This window comes from Aquarana catesbeiana, linkage group LG01, assembly GCF_042186555.1.
Source record: "Aquarana catesbeiana isolate 2022-GZ linkage group LG01, ASM4218655v1, whole genome shotgun sequence".
In the NCBI taxonomy this organism is placed as follows: Eukaryota; Metazoa; Chordata; class Amphibia; order Anura; family Ranidae; genus Aquarana; species Aquarana catesbeiana.
This window is the reverse complement of record NC_133324.1, coordinates 33101166-33118785: the sequence shown is the minus strand read 5'-3', so window position 1 is coordinate 33118785 and position 17620 is coordinate 33101166.

Genomic DNA, 17620 nt, shown 5'->3' with positions numbered 1-17620 from the left:
TTCCCCTCAGATTTACAGTGACTGCACTTCCAACAAGTGCACTTTCTAAAGTACACTTTTCACTAGTATTTAGCACTTGATTTTAGAAATGATTTAGCCTTTTGGCAAAAACACACATAGGGGTTGATTTACTATAAGGGAAAAAGACTGTGCACTTTGCAAAGTGCAGTTGCCCTCTGCAAGAGCAGTTGCTCCAGAGCTTAGTAAATGAGCAGAAGCTCTGTTGACTTCCATCATCCAATCAAGTACAAGCTAAAATGCTGTTTTTTGAATTTTCCTTGCACAGGATTGGGTACTCTTTGCAAAGTCAAGCCTTACCTCATTTACTAAGCTCTGGAGCAATTGCACTTGCAGAGGGCAACTGCACTCTGCAAAGTGCACAGTCTATTTGCTTTTATTAAATCAACCCCATAGTCTTTTTGACCTGTACCTGCCTACTCCCAAACAAAATGTCGTTTTGGAATCAAAACACATAGTCAATAATGTAAGGTAACAAAAAATCCATTTATTTTGGTTAACAAAAAATTAGGAAGGCAACACTGGAGATACTTCTAGAATCTGTGAAGCCTTTCGTCCCCCAGGACACCAAGTTTTAGGACAAGAAAATTGATATCTTGCGACTAGGGAGCACAGGGAGCACAGTCAAACCAGACAGAAACCAGGCAATCACTTTCGAGTCTTCCGTGGAGCCTTCCCTGCACGCTTCTCTGCAGCCTTCCCTCCACGCTTCTCTGCAGCCTTCCTCGGAGGCTGGTCCTCTGGTTGTGTACTTGGGGCAGGAGGAGGAGTGGCTTCATCTGCCAGATACGTTGTAGCAGTAAGCTCCCATCTCAAGCCCTTCTGATAGGCCTGAAAAATTAAACCCTCACAGAGGAGGCGTTGCCCCTTTTCCAATTCCAGCAATCTGGTGTCCATATATGTCCCATACGCCTCCTCTGCATTGGGTGGTGTATTTGGTGGATTTGGCTTGCTTCACGAATGAGGGCTAGGGATTCCTCCTCAGTTTGAGTCACTCTCCTGGGCCTTTTGGTGAGAATGGGGAGGCACCTGACACTCCGTGCGGCTTCTACTCGGCCCAGCCACAGCCTCATCCTCTCTCCCACTGGGCAAGGCCTCCTCCTCTCTCCCACTGGTCAAAGCCTCCTCCTGGCCGAGGTCATCCTGTGTCAAAAAAAGGGACATAGTTGTAATTTTGTGTTACGCAATCACACACAATTTTCAGCTCATGACTTGAAAATATAATTCTCAACAAATAGTAAAGGCTATCTATTTGACACCACCATTATTACAGCTGATCAACAATATCTGAAGTAGTATATTTTTGGCCACTACTGTCTAGTGATATGTCTACATATTAATATTTGTGATGAAGTCATTTTTTAGCAAGCACTTTGACACGTTAACATCATTAATAACATTTACACAGGTTTTTCTTTTCCTGATATAAGTCGATAAATCTCAACAAAAAATCTGCCTCTTTAAAAGGATTCATTGTTGCTGAAAGACAAGACACAAGATCAAAACTGTAATGTCAGTCAGAACTCCCAGGATTATTTTGTGAAGAATCTAGGGGACACATATACACACACACACCCACGTTTAATTTTACCTTCGTTTCTGACGCTCGCTACTTCCGCACGGACATACGTAGGCCGTTGTAATAGCTTCATATACACTGCACATGTGTCATGCTCCGCCTGCGTCGCCCCCCCTGACATTCTTTAGTACGATTTGTCCCCGCCCCTTCATTCTTCGTTGCACAGTGGGAGTAGATAGAGAAAGATGGCAGAGACAATCAGTGGAAGTAGCGCAGAGGAAAGCCCGGAGCCACAACCATCCACATGCCAGAGGAGATATAAGGCCACCAACATGGCTTTTGAAGAGATGGTGGAGATGGTGTCCATATTGAGAAGGGAGGACTACGATGGCAAAAAAGGACCGTACACACGCCCGAATATGCAGAAAGACAAAATAACGTCCTCAGTTGTCACCGCTCTAGAAACAAAATTTGGCACTAAACGTTCAAAAGAACAATTTAGGAAATGGTGGTCTGACATCAAAAGTCGGGAGCCAGAACAATATTGGCGAATAAAGAAGCTGCTTAAAAAAAAGTAAGTACTTGTTGTGTTTTCCTATTGAGATATTTAACTTGCATGCTCATTCATATTTTTTTCGTTTATACAGCATCGTTCATAAAGATTGTTCTTTGTAAAAGACATATGATACTAAAGAAACTGATGGTTTTTGTTCGTCAAATACAATGGTACAGGGTTGGACATATACATTTATGTCTTGATAATTTTTCGTATTCCAAAAATTTGTTGATGTGGTGTAGATGTGTTGGAAAATATAATGCTTCTTCAAAAATGATTCAGTGTAAGTTAGAGGGGTTTTTAAACTAGGCGATGGGGGGGAGGGTCCAGAGACAGTGATAGCCAGCGCGGAAGATATTCCAGAGGGTAGTATTGGGGGCATTAGTGGTAGGTTAACCAAAGCACAAAAACACAAGGTGAGTATAGTAGCAAGTCCTAGTTGCAATCTTGATACGAGGACAATATGCGACCGGTCTAAACTATGTGGCATGTTCACCAATGCCAGGAGCCTGGCGGACAAGATGGGTGAACTAGAGATACTGTTGTACAAGGAGGATTTGGATTTTGTGGGAATTTCAGAGACCTGGTTCAACAGCTCTCATGATTGGCTGGCAAACATTCAAGGGTATACCCTATACCGCAAGGATAGAGAGGGTAAAAAAGGGGGAGGGGTATGCCTATATATCAAGAATAATGTACAAGTGAATGTGAGAGATGACATCACTGAGGGGGCTAGGGAGGAGGTGGAATCTTTATGGGTAGAGCTCCAAAGGGATGAAGCTAAGGGGAAAATAATACTGGGAGTATGCTATAGGCCCCCTAACCTGAGGGAGGAAGTGGAGATGGATCTCCTATCACAAATTGGATTAGCAGCAAGGATGGGAAGTGTTATCATAATGGGGGATTTTAATTATCCAGACATAGACTGGGCGGAGGGAACCGCGCATTCATCTAAGGCTCGCCAGTTCCTTAGTGTCTTGCAGGACAATTTTATGGGTCAAATGGTAGACGCACCAACTAGAAATAAAACCTTACTAGATCTACTGATTACCAACAATACAGACCTGATAACAGATGTGGAAATACGGGGCAATTTAGGTAACAGCGATCACAGGTCAATTAGTTTCAGTATAAATCACACAAATAGGAAACATGAAGGGAACACAAAGACACTGAATTTCAAAAGAGCCAACTTCTCTAAACTACAAACCTTGCTAAAAGGCATAAATTGGGATAAAATATTAGGAACAAAGAATACGGAGGAGAGATGGGTTTGCTTTAAGAGCATATTAAATAAGGGCATTAGCCAATGTATCCCATTGGGTAATAAATTTAAAAGAGCGAACAAACATCCTGGATGGCTTAACTCCAATGTAAAAATGCATATAAAAGCAAAGGAGAAGGCCTTCAAAAAATACAAGGTTGAGGGATCATCCACAGCATTCAGAATTTATAAAGAATGCAATAAGAAATGTAAGGGTGCAATTAGGATGGCTAAGATAGAACATGAAAGACACATAGCGGAGGAGAGCAAAAAAAATCCCAAGAAATTCTTTAAGTATGTAAACAGTAAAAAAGGGAGGACAGACCATATTGGCCCCATAAAGAATGAGGAAGGACATCTGGTTACAAAGGATGGGGAGATGGCAAAGGTATTGAATTTATTCTTCTCCTCAGTCTTCACGAGTGAATCGGGGGGCTTCAGTAACCAAAACTGCAGTATTTATCCTCATGACACAACACAGGAAGCACCTACATGGTTAACAGAGGACGGAATTAAAATTAGACTTGAGAAACTTAACATTAATAAATCACCGGGACCAGATGGCTTGCATCCGAGGGTACTTAGGGAACTCAGTCAGGTGATTGCCAGACCGTTGTTCCTAATTTTTACAGACAGTCTATTGACTGGAATGGTACCAGCTGATTGGAGAAAAGCCAATGTAGCACCAATATTTAAAAAGGGCCCAAAAAACATCCCTGGGAATTACAGACCAGTTAGCCTAACATCAATAGTATGTAAACTCTTGGAGGGGATGATAAGGGACTATATACAAGATTTTAGTAATAAGAATGATATCATTAGCAGTAATCAGCATGGATTCATGAAGAATCGTTCTTGCCAAACCAATCTATTAACCTTCTATGAGGAGGTGATTTGCCATCTAGATAAAGGAAGGCCCGTAGACGTGGTGTATCTGGATTTTGCAAAAGCATTTGACACAGTTCCCCATAAACGTTTACTGTACAAAATAAGGTGCGTTGGCATGGACCATAGGGTGAGTACATGGATTGAAAACTGGCTACAAGGGCGTGTTCAGAGGGTGGTGATAAATGGGGAGTACTCAGAATGGTCAGGGGTGGGTAGTGGGGTTCCCCAGGGTTCTGTGCTGGGACCAATCCTATTTAATTTGTTCATAAATGACCTGGAGGATGGGATAAACAGTTCAATCTCTGTATTTGCAGACGATACTAAGCTAAGCAGGGCAATAACTTCTCCGCAGGCTGTGGAAATCTTGCAAAAAGACCTGAACAAATTAATGGGGTGGGCGACTACATGGCAAATGAGGTTCAATGTAGAAAAATGTAAAATAATGCATTTGGGTGGCAAAAATATGAATGCAATCTATACACTGGGGGGAGAACCTCTGGGGGAATCTAGGATGGAAAAGGACCTGGGGGTCCTAGTGGATGATAGGCTCAGCAATGGCATGCAATGCCAAGCGGCTGCTAATAAAGCAAACAGAATATTGGCATGCATTAAAAGGGGATCAACTGCAGAGATAAAACGATAATTCTCCCGCTCTACAAGACTCTGGTCCGCCCGCACCTGGGGTATGCTGTCCAGTTCTGGGCACCAGTCCTCAGGAGGGACGTACTGGAAATGGAGCGAGTACAAAGAAGGGCAACAAAGCTAATAAAGGGTCTGGAGGATCTTAGTTATGAGGAAAGGTTGCGAGCACTGAACTTATTCTCTCTGGAGAAGAGACGCTTGAGAGGGGATATGATTTCAATTTACAAATACTGTACTGGTGACCCCACAATAGGGATAAAACTTTTTCGCAGAAGAGAGTTTAATAAGACTGGTGGCCACTCATTACAATTAGAAGAAAAGAGGTTTAACCTTAAACTACGTAGAGGGTTCTTTACTGTAAGAGCGGCAAGGATGTGGAATTCCCTTCCACAGGCGGTGGTCTCAGCGGGGAGCATTGATAGCTTCAAGAAACTATTAGATAATCACCTGAATGACCGCAATATACAGGGATATGTAATGTAATACTGACACATAATCACACACATAGGTTGGACTTGATGGACTTGTGTCTTTTTTCAACCTCACCTACTATGTAACTATGTAACTATGTAACTATGTAATGTAAGGACAGGACACAGCAGTTGGTTCCACATCTGGACTCACTAGCACTAGTGTACTATGTGACCATAAAGACATTTTAGAGGGGTAATACACATAGGAGATCATTGAGGTGTATGCATCTGTGAAACTAGCATGAAAATGTGTATTGTTTATAATTGTTGTTCATAGGTAATGTTCATCCTGTCGTCTAAATTTTTGAGGACAAAAAAAGGCAATTGTCCACAACTCATAACCAACGTTTCAGATTATTTAAAAAAATCTAAAATATCACTGTGTTTTAACTATACCTTTTGTTGAATTATCATAGGGGAGAAAAGACTCAGACAACAGTCCAAGGATCCCAGGACCCCCCCCAAGTCACCAGCCTGAGGCTGAAGATAGCCCAAGCCCAGGACCACGCCCACCCGACGAGCTGGAGGAAGGAGAGGTGGAGGAAGTGTGCGACCTTTCAACCCCACCAAGTGAGTGACTGACACCCCAGCGTAAGGTAATGTATTTAGGCGTGCATATTTTAACTCTTGTTTTTTCGTACATTTTAGGTGAGCTTCTGGTTGTGGAAGGTCAAGCGGCAGAGCCATTCACCACAGACAGTGCCCAAAGATTGACTGGCCAGATAATGCTGTGGAATGGCCAAATTGATAAAATGCATGACAAAATTCACAGCATGCAACTTCGCCTGGACTCCATGCAACAGGAAATGAAGAACGTGATTGATGTTTTGGGCAGAATATAATAACGTTTTGCCTAAAAACATCAATCATGTTCTTCATTTCCTTGTGAAGTTTCTTCCTTCTTAAAATTTATGTTAAAATTTTTTTCGTGCAATCATGTGCTATCTTCCATCATGGGATATCAATGTATTTGTTTTGTGTTTGCAACCCCTTCATCCTCAAAATTATTTAGTGGTGAGAGGAACAAAGGGATTGCACACACAAAACACGAACATTGCTCACCCATGATGGGAGATAGCACATGTTGACTTGACCCTTTTGTAATGCTCAATTTTGAGCATCTTAAAAATTATCGATTTACAAGGGTGACATCACCAGCACCATTCTTAAAATGTTGAATTTTGTAAGTTCTTTGATTTTTTTGTATGTTTTTCAAAACACTGTTGTGAATGTAGCCTCCCTGGCGGTTTTCCCGAGTGTGGATTGGGGTTAAAATTCAGTACCATTAGCGGTAACCCCGAGCCACACTCGGGATCGCATTGCAGGATCCTGGGGCGGCGTTACTTACCTTGTCCCCGGGATCCTGCGATGTCACCCGCAGTGTCCGAGGGCTCCGTCCTCCTCCGAAGCCTCTCAGTGCCAGGCTCCGTTCCCTGCAAGCGGCGCGACGCACGGGGGCGGAGCCTGGCAGCAAATAAAAAAAAAAGTAAAAATCATAACACATACAGTACTGTAATCTTACAGATTACAGTACTGTATGAAATGATTTCACATCCCTTTTGTCCCCAGTGCTTTGGGGGCAGTTTTATATTATATATACTGTTCTTTCTGCCTGGAAACTGGAGGGTGTCCATAGCAACCAAAAAGTGTCCCTTTACGTCAAAAGTGGCTTTAGACCAGCTAGAAAACAGCGATAGTAAATTAGAACACTTGCAGAATTGTGAATTGTGGAGAAATTTATTTTATTACTATTTTTTTTTTTTTAATTATTTATTTTTATTTATTATATTATAATTTATGTTTTAGTGTTTCAAACTTTATCATACCCGGGATATCTACTAGACTCTGGTTTGGACAGATTTAAGTGTGTTATTGTTAAGATTTACAGACCTACAATATAAAACGCCAAATTTCCATGCAAAATAATGGTACCGCTTTCAGCACCTAAAATCCGAAATAATCATACCGCCAGGGAAGTTAAAGATTTTAAACAAGGTCTATTTTTGTTTAAATATGCCTTTAATAACGTTTAAAAAAAAAAAAAAAAATTAAAAAAAAAAAAAATAATACAAAAAAAAATGTTTCAAAAAATGCACCTTTCAATGTGCACACAGTAAAATGTTTTTACTACTACAATGTGTGTGGCTGATTATTTCTCAATAATATGTAATATGCAAATTTTTGTGTGGTTACAGTGACAAAGGGCCTTATTAACTAAAGGTAAATGCACTTTCCACTACTACAAGTGCACTAGGAGACAGACCAAACTAAATGCAAACAAGAAGAAAAACAAGATATTTTTTCCAAATTTTTTTTTTATTTTTTGGAAAAATTAAAGCTCTTCTTGAATAGCAATGGCCCCCTGACCATTAAAATAATTCACATATTGGTCACGCACTTGACGTGCGGTTCGGGGGCCAAGCCAATACGGCCAATTTCCAGGCCTGTCAGTGTTTCATATTGTACAAGTCCGGCCTCAGGCCCAACAGAGGTAATATATGTAGCAGAATGTCTACGTAAAAAGTTATGTAGTATGCAGCAAGCAAGTATGACGTGATTAATTTTATAGTCCGCCAGATTTATGGCTGAAAGGAACAAACGGAACCGGCTGGCAAGAATCCCAAAGGCATTCTCCACAACTCTTCTTGCTCTGGCCAGCCGGTAATTAAATACCCTCCTCTCAGGAGTGAGTGTTCTTTGGAGGAACGGCCTCATCAAGTGCTCACTGAGAGCAAACGCTATATTAGCGATAAAAACTGAGGGGAGTCCATCCACATTCTGGTCATCAGGTGGCAATCCTAGGCCACCAGTCTGGAGACGCTGGCACAGCTCGGTCTGTACAAACACTCCTCCGTCAGACATCCGGCCGTTCTTCCCCACATCCACAAACAGAAAGTCCAAATGTGCCGAGACCACCGCCATCAAAACTACACTATGAAACCCCTTGTAGTTATAGAAATAAGACCCCGAATGCGGTGGTGGCACAATGCGGACATGCCACTTCAATCGCCCCGACACAGTTGGGAAAGTCCCAACGGTCAGCAAACTGGGAGGATACAGTATGCCATTCCTGTGTACTGGAAGGAAACTGTGGAGTGCAAAAAAAAATAAATTAAGATAAGGACTTTTAAACATAACTTGGATATCAGATTACACAAAAACATTAGTGAACAACAGCAGTCAAACATTATTAATATGTGTGTTTGTAATTTAAATTAGAAAAAACATAAAGCCCACTTATAAGATTACTCACCCCCTCTGATGGCCCATTGATCAATTTGAATGTGGGGGGAGGGGTTCTAATTAGGTTAATAAACACACCTGACAGTTTCAAACATTTGAGAGGGTGGGGGAGGGGTTCTAATTTGGGTCAAAAACACACAAGACAGTTTCAAACAGTTTAGGGGTGGGGGAGGGGTTCTAATTAGGGTCAAAAACACACCTGACATTTTCAAACATTTGAGGGGTGGGGGAGGGGTTCTAATTAGGGTCAAAAACACACCTGACATTTTCAAACATTTGAGGGGTGGGGGAGGGGTTCTAATTAGGGTCAAAAACACACCTGACATTTTCAAACATTTGAGGGGTGGGGGAGGGGTTCTAATCAGGGTCAAAAACACACCTGACAGTTTCAAACATTTGAGAGGTTGGGGGAGGGGTTCTAATTAGGGTCAAAAACACACCTGACAGTTTCATACATTTGCAGGGGTGGGGGAGGGTCAAACAGTACAATGGAGCTGACAATATACATTGTTCAAGGGACTATAGGCTAGAGATATAAATGGACCCAGGATTGCATGGTGGGGATTGAATGTAATTATGCATGTACGGCAATAAATGATTAATGTCCAAAAACAGGCATGCATGAAGATAAAGGGGACATTCACAGCATATTCCAAGCATGGTAATTAGGTAAGGAGGACATTTAGACAATACATTAGCAAACATTTAATACATATCATGTAATGTTAAAGGATAAAACTTACCTTCATATAGTCCTTCTGCAGGACCTGCAGAACAGGTCTCTGGGATTATGATCCCCAGAGCCTGGGGGGAGATGCCTGTCGAGAACTTCAAGTCCTGAAGACTTCTCCCAGTCACCAAGTAACATAAAGTGGCAACTAGCCTCTACTCCGCACTGATGGCTTGCCACATGCAGGTATCCTGCCTGCTGATATAGGAGGTCGGCATAGCCAGCAGACGCTCAAAAGCGGGGTCCATCATCAGGAGATAATTCCTGAAATCCTCAGGATTATTCTCACGGAGCTCACGGAGCAAAGGCATATGCGAGAATTGGTCACGCTGGCGCAACCAATTCTTCATCCATGAACTCCTCCTCGCCCTGTTCATGGACTGGACTCGGGTCAAAGTATTAACCCCAACACCAAGTCCCCACGCAGCATGAAATCTAGAATGAGTATGTCCACGTGACATGGCTTCAAAACGGTCGGCTGGTCAAACAAACAAACTTATAACAAACGCACTGAAGAACAGCAAGGCCTATGAAGAACGACCTGAAAATCAGGAACGAGCGGACCAGAACGGCCTGCAAGGCAGGTTACGAACTGACCAACACGCACTGAAAAGCAGATACAAACCTCACAAGCACAAACTGAACTGCAGAAAACGATTGAAATAAGCTGAAGTGTGAAAAGCGCGAATCGTCTCTAACCAAACTTCTACTAACACGAGATAAACACGAGATTAGCAGAAGGAGCCCAAAGGGTGCTGTAGTGGGGCTTGAACTTCCTTTTTATAGTCCCGTCATACGTGCTGCACGTCACCGCGTTCCAAACCAGTGGACTTTTGCAGTGATCGTGTGTGTCCATGTCCGTCCCTTTTTAAGTCCGGCGCAAGGAGCCGACAAAGTCCGGCGTAAAGTCCGCCAAGCAAAGTCTGCTGTAAAGTCCGCTCGCGTGTACGCGGCATTGGGCTTACAATACCTACAAAACAAATACACTAAATCATAGTCAACATAAAACATTTTTTAATGCGATCTGTGCCTAAAAAATATACCGTATTTATCGGCCTATAACACGCACTTTTTTCCCCTGAAAATCAGGGGAAAATCGTGGGTGCGTGTTATAGGCCGATCCCCGCCGATTTCTGTGTCATCGGAGCGATCGCGGCAATTGCCGCGGTCGCCGCCGACATACACAGCCGTGGGTAGATTCAAAAATGGCGCAGAGACTGCAGGGAGCCGAGATACACATACTCGAGTGTTCTCGGCTTTTTCCGGCGCCGCCGTCACGCCCAGTCCCGCCCCTGGACCTGTGTTATGTCCATCATAGGGCGGGACTGGGCGTGACTGTGAGCGGCGCCGAAAAAAGCAGAGAACACTCGGGTATGTGTATCTCGGATCCGACAAGAGCCGAGATACACATACCCGAGTGTTCTCGGCTTTTTTCGGCGCCGCTCACAGTCACGCCCAGTCCCGCCCTATGATGGACATAACACAGGTCCAGGGGCGGGACTGGGCGTGACGGCGGCGCCGGAAAAAGCCGAGAACACTCGAGTATGTGTATCTCGGCTCCCTGCAGTCTCGGCGCCATTTTTTTAATCTACACCGAGTGCACAAAGCTGCACTGACATGGCTGGACTGGGGCAGACCTGCACTAACGAAGCTGCACTGGGGCAAGGCTGCACAGAGGCAAAGCTTCACTGACAAGGCTGCACTGGGGCAAAGCTGCACTGACAAGGCTGCACTGGGGCAAAGCTGCACTGACAAAGCTGCACTGGGGCAAAGCTGCACTGACAAGGCTGCACTGGGGCAAAGCTGCACTGACAAGACTGCACTGGGGCAAGGCTGCACTGACACTGAAAAGGCTGCAGATGGACAGATAAGGCTGCATTGATGGGCATTTTAATGTAAGTTTTTTTTTTCCTTAAACTTCCCTCCTAAAAATTTTTTTTCCTTAAAATTCTCTCCTAAACTTGGGGTGCGTGTTATACGCTGGCGCGTGTTATACGCCGATAAATACGGTATGCCGAAGCATGGGGGCATCCACCCCTAACGTTAGGAGCAAAGCACTCCTCCACCCCTGCCCCCATGCTTCGGCATATATGCTCTTTTTTTAACTGTGGTGGTGAAATCACCTCCTACAGCGCTGGAATCACGGCTTTATATATCGTGGGAGCAAACCCTGTTGCTGTCAGAATAAATAAACCCATGCTGCAGCTGAATCGAGTACCTGCTAAGCAAATGATGCTTAACAATAACAGTATAATAGGGTGTACACACGGTCGGACTTTGTTCGGACATTCCGACAACAAAATCCTAGGATTTTTTCCAACGGATGTTGGCTCAAACTTGTTTTGCCTACACACGGTCGCACAAAGTTGTCGGAATTTCTGATCGACAACCACGCGGTCACGTACACCACATATGACAAGACTAGAAAAGGCCGGTTCAGAACCAAGCGCGGCACCCTTTGGGCTCCTTTTGCTAATCTCGTGTTAGTAAAAGTTTGGTGAGAGACGATTCGCGCTTTTTCAGACTCGTGGCTTTCAGATCGTTTTCTGCCATTCAGTTTGTGCTTGTGGGTTTGTATCTGCTCTTCAGTGCGTGCAAGCAAGTTCTGCGTGACTTTAGGTAGTCATTGTATTCTTGTTCGTTCGTTACTGGTTTTCAGGTCGCTCTTCACAGGCCTTGCTGTTTTTCAGTGCGTTCTGTTACTTCGTTCTGAGCAGCCGACCGTTTTCTAGCCATGTTTCGTATGCGCACTCCTCGTAGAGTTTGTGCTGTGCGGGGGCTTGGTGTTGGGGTCCTGACCTTGACACAAGTTCAGTCCATGAACAGGGTGGGGAGGAGTTCATGGACCAAGAATTGGTTACTTCAGCGTGACCAGTTCTCTCATATGCCTTTGCTCTGTGAGATCCGTGAGAATAATCCTGATGATTTCAGGAACTTTCTCAGGATGACGGACCCCGTGTTTCACAGTTTGTTGGCTTCGCTGACCTCCTATATCAGCAGGCAGGATACCTGCATGAGGCAAGCCATCACTGCGGAGCAGAGGTTGCTCGCTACCCTGCGGTATTTGGCCACAGGGAGAAGCCTGCAGGACCTCAAGTTCTCGACAGGCATCTCCCCCCAGGCTCTTCTTTGTGGACATTTACTGCTTGTGTTTGTTTGAGCTGACCCTGACAGAAATGTGTGGAGTCCAGAAAATATCGTGATTGTGTAACCTTATACAAAGCACTGTTGGCTGTTATTTACTAAATGCAAAGACACTTTTCACTACAAGTGCACTTGCAACTGCACTGAAACTGCACTTGTAGTGCAAAGAGGATTTGCCTTTAGGAAATTACCCCCATTTTTCTCATAAAACAACAATTACATCACCCCAAAAGTGTTGTAGTGTTGAGACAATAATCCACACATTCTTGATGAACAATCTTTTTAATACCTGCACAATCACATGTGCATTTACCAAAGGTTTTTCTGACAAACCAACATGTTGTATAAAAATTTTTGTGGTGTCATTATCCAAAATCAAAATGTGCATTTTATAGAAAACAGGCCTGTGTAAAACCCACAAGAAAGACACAAATCTTGATCTTACAAAGTTCACATTTGGTAGAACCTGAAGGCAATATCAGACATGAGTATTTAGGAACTGTGTTTGATAATGCGTTCAGATGGGGGGAAATCACCCCAGGAAAAGCCAAATTTGGAAGATGCACACGAATTTCACAATGTCAACATGTGCTATCTGCCATCAGGGGGGATCAAGGGACGTGTTTTGGGGGAGAAAGCCCTTCCTCACCACTACTTTATTATTGAGGAAGGGGTTGCACCCCCAAAACGCGTCCATTGATCTTCCGTGATGGCAGATAGCACATGTTGACACACTGTGTGCATCCTCCAAATTTGGCTTTGGGAAAAATCACAAAAACATTTAGCACATTGTAGCACACAAAAGAAGAAAGTGATTTGGAGGGGTTTTAAACTCGCCCCAAAACATCAATGATGTTTTTATATTTTGGAATAACATCATTGATGTTTTGCTTGATGTTTTCCAATTGTAAATTACACCCCATGATCTCCCCGATCAGGATCTGGGCACTTTCTGATGTGAAAGGATCTTCATCCACAACCTCACGATCACCTAAAAAGACAGGAAACCCAAAATAAATTAGGTCTAAAAAAAATGCTGCCATCCATCTCTTATCGGAGCCTGTGGTTGCAGACACTCACCTGTTGTGGTGACTAGTTCCACCACGTCTTCTTCCTCCTGCTCTTCTTGTGTTAGGTGGATTTCCCCTTCTTCCAGAGGGGGGGGGGGGGCTCTGGTCTCCTCGGATGAGGGGTGTCCTCCGAGTCTTTTCTCCCCTATGTAAAACAAAAATGGTATAATTAGCACACAGATATTTGATGGCAGAACTAGAAAGATGAAACATTGCTTGGAAGTGGGGTACAATTATCTATTTTAGCTGAGTTCCAAGATATAGCTTTTTTAGTGTCCTTTGTCAACCTGCAATACTTTACCTGTTTAGTACAAGCTTCACAGATGTAGCCCCCCCTATAGTATACACTGGAGAACCTGTGTGGCCCCCCCTAATAAAAATGGTGTTCTGGGGTCCCACACTAGTGCTCCAGTGTCCAGATGTGAAAACAGCTGCTGAGTGTCCTCTCCTTACACAGAATCTAGTTTGCATTTCATTCTAGTAACAAAGCCATCTACACAACCCAATTCTTTGAAGACAAGTATAGGGCGTCAAAATGGTGGCCAAATGCATATGGCCTACACAATGGTATTTTATCGTCCGAAATAAAAATGTGTGATCCGAACAAATAATGTGCCCATGAACATGAAAGTTGCCATTTTAAACTGTACAACAGTTCCTAAAAGCACATGGAGCAGCACGAACGTAATAAACACAAAAAAAATAGGAACACAGCACAACTACTTACTTTTTTGCAGCACTCTCCGGATCTTTCTGTACTGCTCATGTTCTCGTAATTTCAGGTCCGACCACCGCTTCCTGAGCTGATCTTTCGATCATCGTACCCCGAATTTCCGGTGCAGACTCCTGACCACTTTCGCCATGATCTTGGCCTTTCAGACATTGGGGTTGGGGTAAGGCCCATACTTTCCATCATAGTCGGCCTTCTTCAGGATGTCCACCATTTCCAACATCTCCCCAAAGGACATATTTGAGTCCTTTAATCTCCTTCTGGATCGGGACGTTTCAGGCTCCGGCCTTTCCTCCTCCTTGTTGCTGTAATTAGCACGATCCTGCTGTCTATCCGCCATGTGCTCTTCCTCCACTGCGCCGAACGAAAAGGGGCGGGGAATAGAATAGAAAGAACGTCAGGGGCGGGCGGAGTTATACGCATGCGCAGTGTGTATAAATCGTAATGCGCGCGTCTTACGTACGATCTGTGAGCAGAGGAAGGAGCATCGGAGACGCCGATCGTGCTAATGAAGGTAGGATCTAAACTTGGGCCTATACTGCTTCGAAATGGAAGCCTATATTGTAACAAGATTAGGGGAGTTTGGCCTGACATTAGGGTTTGTCTTGTGTTGTGTCTTGCAGAGAAAATGGATGGGTTCAACGACCACAATTTCCTGCCCCTGTTCATTGACAAATACAGGGAGCTGCCCTGTCTGTGGCAGGTGAGATACCACCACTATAACCACAAACAGAAGAGGCAGGCAGCGCTGGAGAAACTGCTGGAGTTGGCGAAGCCGGTGGTCCCCACAGCAACCATCCCTTATTTAAAAGCCAAAATTGGTGGCCTGAGGAGCACTTATCTTAGGGAGCGCAAGAAGGTCACAGATTCCCAGAGATCCGGAGCTGCAGCAGATGATGTTTATGTCCCCAGGCTGTGGTACTACGAGAGACTGCGATTTCTGTCAGACCACACTGAAGTCAGGGAATCCCTCTCCACTCTTCCTTCCACGCTTCCTTCCACCCCAGCTGAGGCTTCCGATGTCCAACCTGGGCTTTCCAGCCAGGAAGAAGTGGAGGAGCCCAGCTGGAGTCAGGTATAGCATTCTTCTACAGATTTCTGGGCAATAAATAAATGATGTTTACTAGATGTTATTATTGATCATTAATTGCTGATTTAAAAAAGTGTTTTACATATCAATAGACAGTAGTGGGCACCCAAAATTGGGACAAGAATGCAAAATGCTGAGCTCAGAATGATAGTCTGTTATATTTGTTAACATTCAATTTGCAGCAGTCAGGAGGTGAAAATTGTGTGTGATTGATGAAAACAATACTAAAACTATGTCCCTTTTTCAAACACAGGAAGACCTCAGCCAGGAGGAGGCGGGGATTAGTGGCAGCCAGGAGGAGGCGGGGCTAAGTGGCAGCCAAGAGAAGCCTGGGACAAGTCGCAGCCTGATTGAGTCTCAGGTTCCTCCCCTCCGCCTGCCACATAAACGAGCCAGGAAGATGACTCCCAGTCCTGTGCAGGATTCAGCGTACAGGCTGATCCAGGAGGCTTCGGCGTTCCTCAGAGCCTTCCCCAGTCCTGAAGAGGCCTTTGCCTGCATGGCTGCCACCAAATTGCAGGGCATGCAGGAGGGCCAACGCAAGATCTCTGAGGACCTGATTTATAAAGTCCTACATAAGGGGGAGAGTGGGGAACTGACACACAAGACGGATGTCATTAAGATCGACGATCCTCCTCCTCCTCCTTCTCCTGCTGCCACAACTCCACCACCACAGCCAAAGGCTGGAAGGAAGCATGGAAGGAAGACCAAAGAGTGATTGCCCTGGGTTCAGTCTGGTCTGACAAAAGCTGCAGTCTCTCGTATGACCACAGCCTGGGGACACACATGTCATCTGCTGCTTTCCGGATCTCTGGGACTTCTGGACCAGACTGCCCTCCCTTAGATAAGGACTCCTCAGGCCACCAATTTTGCTTTTAAATAATTGATGTTTGCCCTGGGGGTCCAAGGCTTCGCCCACTTCTGCAGTTTCTCCAGCGTTGCCTCCCTCTTTGTTTATAGTTGTGACCCCTTAATAAAATTTTTTTAGGTAAATTCTACTCTCCTGTGTGTGTTTTCATCCAAAAAGGACAGTTTGTTGGTGACGATTCAGGTACATTTCAAAAGTACAATGTGAAATTAACAAGGGACAACAACACCAAACAATCTCCTACAGATTAAATAGAACAACATATCAATGGTGTTGTGGGAACTTGTCACAAAAAACACACAAACATTTTCGGGAGTACTAATCAAAATCACCAAAAAACAAAATTAAAAAAGAGACACAAAAAAAGAATCTACATTAAAGTCCAAAAAAAATAAAAAAAATATGTTGTCAGATGTGAGAAATCAAAATATATTGAGGGAATCCCGATAAATAGTAACGAAAGAAGTTTGTGAGAAGTGTGTGTGTGAATATGAGCATCAAAACTACTTAATTCTTGTCACATTATAAAGAAGAAGAGAGTGCGCTGTATTAGACCATTTTGAACATTGCAGCGTGACGAAAGTGCTGTATCCATTGCGAACGCTAAGTTTACCAGAACGAGCTGTCCCCTGTCGGAATTTCTTCTGAGCATGAGTGGCACTTTGTGCGTCGGAACAGGCCACACACGGTCGGAATTGACGCGATCGGATTTTGTTGTCGGAAAATTTTATCTCCTGCTGTCCAACTTTGTGTGTCGGAAAATCCGATGGAAAATGTCCGATGGAGCCCACACACGGTCGGAATTTCATACAACACGCTCCGATCGGACATTGTCCATCGGAAAATCCGACCGTGTGTACGGGGCATAACAGTTATGCCATGTACACATGATCAGACATTGAACAGACATTCCGACAACAAAATCCATCGGATTCTTTCCGACAGATGTTGGCTTAAACATGTCTTGCATACATACGGTCGCACAAAGTTGTCGGAAAATCCGATCGTTCTGAACGCGGTGACTTAAAACACGTACGTCAAGACTATAAACAGGCCAATAGCCAATAGCTTTTGTCTCTTAATTTATTCTGAGCATGCGTGGCACTTTGTGCATCGAACTTGTCTACACACGATTGGAATTTAAATGATCGGATTTTGTTGTCGGGAAATTTTATATCCTGCTCTCAAACTTTGTGTGTTGGAAATTCCGACGGAAAAAGTCAGATGGAGCCCACACATGATCAGAATTTCTGACAACACAATCCGATAGCACTTTCTCCTTCGGAAAATCCGACCGTGTGTACAGGGCATAAAACTTACCTCTGAAGAAGTCACGTGACGTGACGATACGCGTCAGGAGCACGGGACGCTGCCACACACTAGCT